We start from the raw sequence: 10530 nt of genomic DNA, 5'->3' as shown, positions 1-10530 counted from the left end.
TAGATCTTTCTGCTCCACTGGATTCTTCAATGCCCTCCCATTTACCACATGTCTTGCTTTGATTATTCTTTCCAAAATGAAGCACCTCACACTTATCAGCATTAAACTCCATCTGCCATCTTTCTGCCCACTCCTCTAAGCAGTTTAAATCCCTCTGCAATATTTGAAAACCCTCTTCATCATGCACAATTCCCCCTATTTTAGTATCATCTGCATATTTACTAATCCAATTTACCACCCCATCCTCCAGATCATTAATATATATGACAAACAGCAATGGTCCCAATACTGAACCCTGAGGTACACCGCTTGTCACTGGCCTCCATCCTGACAAACAATTATCTACTAATACTCTCTGGCACCTTCCTTCCAGCCACTGTTAAATCCATTTGACTATCTCCAAATTAATAACCAGGGACTTAGTCTTCCTAACTTACCTCCCATGCGGAACCTTATTGAAGGCCTTACTGGAGTCCATATAGACAACATCCACTGCTCTACCCTCATCAACATTTCTAGTCACCTCTTCAAAAAATTTAACAAATTGGTCAAACACGTCCTTCCATGCACAAATCCGTGTTGAGTGTCCCTGATCAGACCTTGTCTCTCCATATACTTACATATACTATCTCTAAGAACGCTTTCCATCAATTTACCTACCACAGACGTCAAACTTACAGGCTGATAATTGCTAGGCTTGCTCCTCGAACCCTTTTTAAACAAAGGAACCACATATGCAACACACCAATCCTCTGGCACTATACTTGTCTCTAATGACATTTGAAAAATCACTGCTAGAGCCTCCGCTATTTCCTCACCAACTTCTCTCAAGGTCCTGGGGAAAATCCTATCAGGACCTGGAGACTTATCCACCTTTATATGTTTCAAAAGCTCTAGTACTACCCTTTCTCAAACACTATAGTCTCCATATATACCCCCTTTGCTTCCTTTACTCTGCACAGTTCAATATCCTTCTCCTCAGTAAGAATGAGGAAAAGAAATTGTTCAAGACCTCCCCCATCTCTTTTGGCTCCACACACATTTGTCCTTTCTGATTCTCTGTTGGGCCAATTTTATCTCTCACTTTCCTTTTGCTATTTACATATTTGTAGAAACCCTTTGGATTTATTTTCACCCTGCTTGCTATAGCTACCTCATACCTTCTTTTAGCTTTTCTAATTTATTTCTTAAGATTCTTTTTACATTCAATATAGTACTCAAACATTTTTTTTCGTGTTTCTTATATTTATTGTAGTACTCCCTCTTTTTTTGAACCAATTTTCCAATATTCCTGAGAACCATGGCTCTCTTAAACTTTTGACATTACCTTTGAACCTCACAGGTACATAAAGATTTTGCACTCTTAAAACCTCTCCTTTAAAAGACCTCCATTTCTCTATTACATCCTTCCCAGAAAACAAACTGTCCCAATCCATCCCTTGTAAATCCTTTTGCATCTCCTTAAACCTAGATTTTCCCCACTCAAAAACCTCAACTATGGGCCCAGACCTACCCTTTTCCATAATTACTTTGAAGCTGATAGCACTATGATCACTGGACCCGAAGTGCTCCCCCACACATACCTCTATCACCTGACCCATCTCATTCCCCAACAGTAAATCCAACACAGCTCCCTCTTGAGTTGGTACTTCCACGTATTGATGTAAAAAGCTATCCTGCACACATTTTACAAACTCCAACCCATCCAGCCCTTTCACGGAATGGGTTTCCCAATCAATATTCAGAAAATTAAAACCCCCCACAATCACTACCCTGTGCATATTACAAATATCTGCTATCTCCCTACTAATTTGTTCCTCTAATTCACATTCCCCATTTGGTGGTCTATAATACAACCCTATAATTGTAACTTCCCCTTTCCCACTCCTCAATTCCACCCAAATAGCCTCCCTGGACGAACCTTCTATTCTATCGCACCTAAGCACCATTGTAATATTTTCTCTAATAAGTAGTGCAACCCCACCCCCTCTTGCCCCTCCCCCACCCAGGTTCTATCACACCTAAAGCAACTAAATCCAGGAATATTTAGCTGCCAGTCACATTCTTCCTGTAACCATGTTTCACTAATCGCTACCACGTCATACTTCCAAGTGTCGATCCATACCTTCATCTCATCCACCTTCCTTACAATGCTCCTAGCATTAAAATATATGCATTTTAGAGATTTCTTACTTTTTACTTCCTGTATGCCCCTATCTTTACCAACACCTCTCTTATAATCATCCACGGAGGCTATTTGGGTGGAACTGAGGAGTAGGAAAGGAGAGGTTACACTTGTAGGGGTGTATTATAGACCACCCGGAGGGGACCGAGACCTAGAGGAGCAAATCTGTAGGGAGATAGTAGATATTTGTGATAAGCACAGGGTTGTAATTATGGGAGATTTTAATTTTCCACATATAGATTGGGAAACACATTCTGTGAAAGGACTGGATGGGTTAGAGTTTGTGAAATGTGTGCAAGATAGTTTTTTACAACAATATGTAGAGGTGCCGACCAGAGAAGGAGCAGTGTTAGATCTACTGTTGGCAAATGGGATGGGTCAAGTGACGGAGGTTAGTGTTGGCGAGCACTTCGGGTCCAGTGATCATAATGCCATCAGCTTCAATGTCATTATGGAAAGAGAGAAATCAGGGCCAAGGATTGAGGTTTTTGATTGGGGAAAAGCTAGATTTGAGGAGATGCGAAAGGACTTGCAGGGTGTGCATTGGGACAATTTGTTTTATGGGCAGGATGTAGTAGAGAGATGGAAGTCTTTTAAAGATCAGATTTTGAGAGTGCAAAACTTTATGTTCCTGTTAGGTTAAAAGGAGGGGCAAAAGGTTTGAGAGAGCCGTGGTTTTCAAGGAATATTGGAAACTTGGTTCGAAGAAAAAGGGAGGCGTACATTAGATATAAGAAGCATGGAGTTAAGGAGATGTTTGAAAGATACATTGAATGTAAGAGGAATCTTAAGAGAGGAATTAGGAAAGCTAAAAGAAGGTACGAGAAAACTATGGCAAGCAGGGTGAAAACTAATCAAAAAGAGTTCTACAAATATGTTAATGGTAAGAGGAAAGCTAGAGACAAAATTGGTCCCTTAGAAAATCAGAGCGGAAAACTGTGTGTGGAGCCTAGAGAAATGGGGGAGATATTGAACAGTTTCTTTTCTTCGGTATTCACTAAGGAGAAGGATATTGGGAGATGTGAGATAAAAAAAGCAAATTGGGTAAATATGGGGAATATAGAGATTACAAAAGGTGTAGTTTTAAGGCTTTTGAAGAATATAAAGGTGGATAAGTCTCCTGGACCAGACGGGATCTTCCCCAGGACATTGACAGAAGTGAAGGAGGAAATAGCAGAGGCTCTGGCGGTAATTTTCCAAATGTCATTAGATATGGGGATAGTGCCGGAGGATTGGCGCATTGCGCATGTGGTTCCGTTATTTAAAAAGGGTTCAAGGAGGAAGCCTGGCAACTATCGGCCTGTAAGTTTGACGTCTGTGGTAGGTAAATTAATGGAGAAAATTCTTAGAGATAGTACTTATAAACATCTGGATAGACAGGGTCTGATCAGGAGCACTCAACATGGATTTGTGGGAGGAAGGTCATGTTTGACCAATCTGATTGAATTTTTTGAAGAGGTGACTAGGAATGTGGATGAGGGTAGCGCAGTGGATGTTGTCTATATGGACTTCAGTAAGGCCCTCGATAAGGTACCACATGGAAGGTTAGTTAGGAAGGTGCAGTCTTTAGGTATAAATTTTAAGATAGTCAAATGGATTGAACTACCAGAGAGTGGTAGTGGATAATTGTCTGTCAGGTTGGAGGCCGGTGACCAGTGGTGTGCCTCAAGGATCTGTATTGGGCCCATTGTTGTTCGTTATATACATTAATGATCTAGATGATGGGGTGGTGAATTGGATTAGTAAATATGCAGACGATACTAAGATAGGTGGAATAGTGGATAATGAAGAAGGTTTTCAAGGATTGCAGAGGGATTTGGGCTGCTTAGAAAAGTGGGCTGAAAAATGGCAGATGGAATTTAATGCTGATAAGTGTGAGGTGCTTCATTTTGGTAAGAAGAATCAGAATAGGACATACGTGGTAAATGGGAGAGCATTGAGGAATACAGAAGAGCAGAAAGATTTAGGAGTGATGGTACATCGTTCCCTGAAGGTAGAAACTCACGTGAATAGGGTGGTGAAGAAGGCTTTTAGTATGCTGGCCTTTATCAATCATTGCATGGAATATAGGAGTTGGGAGGTGATGTTGAGATTGTATAAGACGTTGGTGCGGCCTAATTTGGAGTTCTGTGTGCAGTTCTGGTCGCCTAATTATAGGAAGGATATAAACAGAGTGGAGAGAGTGCAGAGAAGGTTTACCAGAATGTTACCTGGGTTTAAGCATCTAGAGTATAGGGAGAGATTGGACAGATTAGGTCTTTATTCTTTGGAGCGTAGAAGGTTGAGAGGGGATTTGATAGAAGTATTTAAGATTGTGAAAGGGATAGATGGAGTGGATGTGGATGGACTATTTCCATTAAGAGGAGGAAAGATTAAAACAAGAGGACATGAGTTAAGAATTAAGGGGCAGAGGTTTAGAGGTAACATGAGGGGGAACTTCTTTACTCAGAGAGTGGTGGCCGTGTGGAATGATCTTCCAGGAGAAATAGTGGCGGCGGAGTCAATTGTATTATTTAAGAAAAGGTTAGACAGGTATATGGATGAGAAGAAGATGGAGGGTTATGGGCATTGTGCAGGGAGGTGGGACTAGAAAGGGGTGTTTGGTTCGGTGCAGACTAGAAGGGCCTAATCGCCTGTTTCCGTGCTGTAATTGTTATGTTATTATGTTATGTTATGTAATCAACCTCTGTCCATCTTCGTATATTGAGGTGAAATTACGTACAAAAAGAGGGGATCAAGCTGGAGGAGATAGGGTGTAGGAAAGAACATGTGTGGGGAGAGAAACCATGACAAAGAAGTGGGAAAGAGAAAAAAAGTGAAGAAAAGCTGGAAACCATGGGATAATATAGGGGTGGGAGCTACCTAAAATTAGAAAAGTCATTTTCATGAACAAGTCTTGATGAAGAATTTTAGTTTGAAACATCATCCATTATTTTTCTCCCACTGTTGTTGCTCAACCAATTGATTTCCTCCAGCAGATTCTATTTAGCTTCAGTCTCCTGCTTGTGCAGTCTCCTGTGTTTCTCTAGATTTCATTCCTTCCATCTGCCAAGTTCCTTGTCTTGGGGCAAAGAAAGCATCCAACCACCATAGCAAGGAAATCACCAAAAAGATGAGAAAATATATCACTGGGCAGAGATTTAAAAAAAATCTTTTTATTGAATCAACATATACATGATAATAATAACAAATCACAATAATACCGTGTCAACAAATATATGTTGAACGTATATATAAAGACAGAAAAAGAAAGTAAAAATGAAAACAACTAAAAAACCCAGACCCCCCTCCCCTTACCCTAATCTAATCCCATAACTAATCTAAATATATTATACAATACATAATAACATAACATAACTACATATTATTTTGGCTTGGTTCAGATGACACTCAAGGATCCCAAAATATCATTCCAAAAACTTATTGGTTCAGGGAGAACCTCACTGGTCAGAAGAATTTTTAATTAAAAATATAATTTCAATCTCCTTCATTTAGCATAGGGGCCCCGAATTTGTAAAAATATGCAACTTTTTCTAAAGGGATACATCTTTGAATCTCAGTATGCCATCTTTCAAATGTTAATGAAACATCAGATTTCCAGGTTACAGCAATACACTTCCTTGTACTGCTAATTTAACAAATTTCAATTGAGAATCTGACAAAGGTAACTGAGATATAATATTTTTAATATTTCCAAACAGCAATATTTCAGGGTTTAATGGAAAAGTCACACCCAGTGACCTGTTGTAAAAACTTAATAATAGAAACCCAAAAAGGATTAACGTTTGAACAAGACCACATAGAATGAAAAAAAAGTTCCTACTATTTTACCACATTGATATGGTAAATTCCATCTCCATTTACTCAATTACTGAGCTGTAATATATAACTGATGTAAAAAATTATAAGGAAGTAGTCAATATCTTACATTGATAACATTAGACATAACTTCTTTACATAAATCTTGCCAAACCTGTTGATTTATCACTGTATCTAAATCTTGTTCCCATCTTTCTTTTGAATTAAACAAACCTACTTTAGGTTTTTGTTCTTGAAACAATATAAATGTCATTGAAATAATTTTTTAAATCATTCCATCCAATATAATTTGCAAGATTATTTAAAGTCATGACAGATCCTAATTTCTCACATAGATAAGCTCATAATTGAAAATAACAAAATAATGTATTACGAGGAATATCATATTTAATTCTTAATTGATCATAGGACATCAATCTATCATTATCATAACAATCACCCAATTTTAAAATTACTTTATTATTCCAAATATTTTAAAAAGAATTATCTTTTGAAAAGATAATTAATGGTGTTTTTAAGGAGAGAGAATACCCATCAATTTCTAATTTAACTTTACACCAAATAGTAAATAGTTATTTTAAGTAACCATTTATCTTGGTGAATATCTATTGCTGCTGGGTTTTGGGCTCCTCTGGGCTCATAACACTAGAATTGATTTCTCAGGACATATTTATCCGTTGTTATTAATTTTCGATCCTATTCATAAATAAACTCCTCTGGTATATTTTCTCCAATTTTATTTAATTCAATTTCAACCCAAGATGGTTTAGTGCTTATAAACATAGAACTAAAAATCATAGTTGTACTGCCTTATAATAATTCTTAAAATTAGGAAGTTATAATCCTCCTAGTTCATATTTCCATGTTAATTTCTCCAAAGACTTTCTTACCATTTTCCCTTTCCAAATAAATTTCCCAATTTGTTTATTTAAATTTTGATAAAAATACTTTTGAGGTATAGAGATATGTAGAGTTTAAAATAAATATTGAATTATTGGAAAAATATTCATTTTAATAAAATTAACTTCCAATTAATGTAATAGGTAAATTCCCCTTTTTTAGATCTTCACCTTTCTTAAATATTGGAATATAGTTTAATTTATATATATTTTTCAGATAATTATCAATATGTATACCCAAATATTTAATCTTATTTGTCCATTTAAATTTAATTTTTAGTCAACACTGAATAATCTCCTTGTACCAATTCCATTATTTCACTTATATCCCAATTTATTTTATATCTTGAAATTCTCCCATATTCTAATAACTGATTATATAGACTTGATAATGACAATTGTGGCTGAGTTAAATCAACTAGGACATCATCGACAAATAAACTAATTTTGTGTTCGGTTTGATTAATTGTAAATCATCACAAATCTTTTGTGCAAGTGGTTCTATAGCTAAAGCAAACAATACTGGTGATAGAGGACATCCTTGTCTACTTGATCTATTTAAATTAAAAGTTTGAGACATCTGGCTATTTGTTATTACATGAGCCTTAGAATTCTTATAATAGTGTCTTGATGCAATTTATAAAATTCACTCCAAAACCAAATCCCATTCTAACATATCAAAAGCTTTTTCTGTATCTAAAGCTACTATCACACTCAAATCTTTTTGCCTCAGGGCTAAATGAATTACACTTAATAACCTTACTACATTTTCAGAAATTTATCTATGTTTAACAAAAATTGTCTGGTCCATATTTATTAATTCAGGAAGATTATTATTAATCCTATTTGCTGTTACATCTGCTATAATTTTATAATCAATGATTAATAATTATATAGGTCTATATGAAGCTAGTTTTAATGGATCTCTATCTTTTTTAGTAATAGCTGTAATTATTGTCATTGAAAAGGTTTCTGGGAGATAGTGCAATTTAAAAGCCTGTTCTATTACATTCATAAATAAAGAAATCAATAAATCCTTATTTTTTTATATAAAACTCTACAATAAATCTATCTTTTCCTGGAGATTTATTGTTTTGTACCCAATTAAGCACATTGTAAACCTCTTGTTCAGTAAGAGGTCTATCCAGGTAATTTTATCTTCTTCAGTTAAATTTGGTAATAACATTTTTGACAAATATTCATCTATGGCTTCCTCATCGTGCAATGATTCAGATGTATATAGTTTTTCAGATAAATCCTTAAATACATCATCTATTTTCTGTGGCTTAAATGTCACCTCATTATTATTCTGTTGTATCGCATTAATTGTTCTGGAAAATTGTTCCGCTTTTAGTTTCCAAGCTAAAGGTTTATGTGATTGTTTCCCTAATTCATAATATTTCTGCTTAGACCGTAATATCATTTTCTCTGTTCTATATGTTAACGTTGTATAATATTGTAATTTTTTATTAATTAAAATTCTATATTTATTCTCCGATGATGATTTTTTAATATATTTTTCCAATACTTTTATTTCTTTTTCCAATTTATCTACGTTTTTCATATACTCCTTTTTAAGTTTTGAAGAGTAACTTATAATTTGTCCTCTTAAATAAGCTTTCAACACATCCCAAATAATTAACTTATCTTCCACTGAACTTAAGTTAATGTCACAAAACATTTCAATATGTTACCGTATAAAACACAAAAATCTTCGCTTTTCAATAATGACGAATTCAATGTCCATCTAATAACTGAATGTTGCTTTTCATAAAATTCCAATTCAATCAACAATGGATAGTGGTCACATAATATCCTTGTTTTATATTCAACATTTAGAACTCTTTATCGATTTTGAGCTGAAAGCAGAAAAAAAAATCAATTCTAGTGTTATGAGCCCAGAGGACCCCAAAACCCAGCAGCAATAGATATTCACCAAGATAAATAGTTACTTAAACAAAAGTTGCTTTTAATTATCTTTAAATATGAAAACAGAATCACACTTTAACTTATCACTATTGACTTAACTAACCTAACTTAACCCCCTTCTAATTCTAAGTGCATGTGTATGTAATGTAATTCCGTTTCTCTCTTTCTTCTTCCACCCTCAGTTTTTCCAACTCCAAATGCAATTCAAAAGATCTATCCTTCGGAAAATTCTAAGTCTTTCTTAGCAAATTTTCCCTCACCTATATAATATGAAAATAGAACCACACTTTAACTTATCACTATTGACTTAACTAACCAAACTTAACCCACTTCTAATTCTCAGTGCACGTGTATGTAATGTGTGTGTAAGTTCCCTAAAGTTCTTTGATTCACAGTCCAATCTCAGTTCTCATTCCTCCAAGTTCATTGATTGCATGCAATTATTATACTGTGCACAGAATTTAACATTTATAAAGTTCACCAGGCTTTGGTGCTTGAAAGTTAAATGGTTACCGCTCAGGAAGGTTTTTTGTTGGTTTTCAGAGAGAGATCTGGACACCTAAAACTGATTCCTCTTTAATCAGCCACTTTAGTATCTTGCCAAAGAAACTTGCCCCCTCAGGGTTCTCCAGAAGGTAACCTTTTTCTTTTAGGTCGCCACAGAGTTCCTTTTTTTAATCTCTAATTTCAAGTGAAACTTTAGACAGCCAGTCCTCTCCTCTTGCATGAACCACAAGGGCTTTAACCAGGCTGAACCAAGCACTCACAACTCATCTTCGAAAAGGGACTTTCCACAAGCTTGCCAGCTTGTCCTGTTCCAGTCCCAATTGCTGCTGCTGGCTGTAAAACTGTAGAACTGACCTCCCTCTCTCTCGCTCTCGCTCTCGCTCTCGCTCTCGCTCTCTCTCTCTCTCTCTCTCTCACAGAGAGAAAGCCTGTCTGACTCTATGCTTAAAAAACCACATGATCTTCTGAGCACAGCAAGTACCCCTTGAGACAATCTGCGGCTCCAACAAGTTCTTTCATCTGTTGCCTTTTTATCCATTAGTGAAGTCTCTTGGGCACGCTCCAAACCTTTAGCAAAGGCTGTTTGCCTCGACAGGTCTAGCATGAGCAGAGCTCCAGTATTTTAAATAAGATCTGTTTTAAAGTGTTTGTATATGACCTTCGCTAAAGAAAACCTGCCACAATTTATCTCCCAAAAACATATCTATATTCTGTCGCACTAGACTATGTATAAAACCTGTTAGAATAAAATCAATAGTCCCTATTTTTAGGGTGCATCCTTCTCCATATATTAATTAAATTAAAATTATCCATTAAAGACAACAATATTTTAGCTGTTTTTGATTTTTGATGATTTATCTAACAAAGGATCTAAACAAAAACTAAAATCACCACCTATTAAAACATTTCCTTGTACAACTACTAATTTCAAAGAAGTATCTTGTATAAACTTTTGATCATCTGTGTTTGGTGCATATATGTTTAATTGAGTCCACTCCTCAGAAAATATTTAACAATTTACCATTATATATCTTCCTGCCAGGTCTGTAATTACACTTTGAATTTTACTGGTAGATTTTCTTAAATAAAATTGCTACTCCTCTAGCCTTAGAATTAAATGAGGAAAAATCTACCTGACCTACTCAATCTCTTTTCAATTCATACATTTCGGATCATCAATTTATACATTTC

The sequence above is a fragment of the Narcine bancroftii genome, chromosome 3, assembly GCF_036971445.1.
Source record: "Narcine bancroftii isolate sNarBan1 chromosome 3, sNarBan1.hap1, whole genome shotgun sequence".
Classification (NCBI taxonomy): domain Eukaryota; kingdom Metazoa; phylum Chordata; class Chondrichthyes; order Torpediniformes; family Narcinidae; genus Narcine; species Narcine bancroftii.
The sequence above is the reverse complement of the archived record's forward strand: the minus strand, read 5'-3'. Positions refer to the sequence as shown.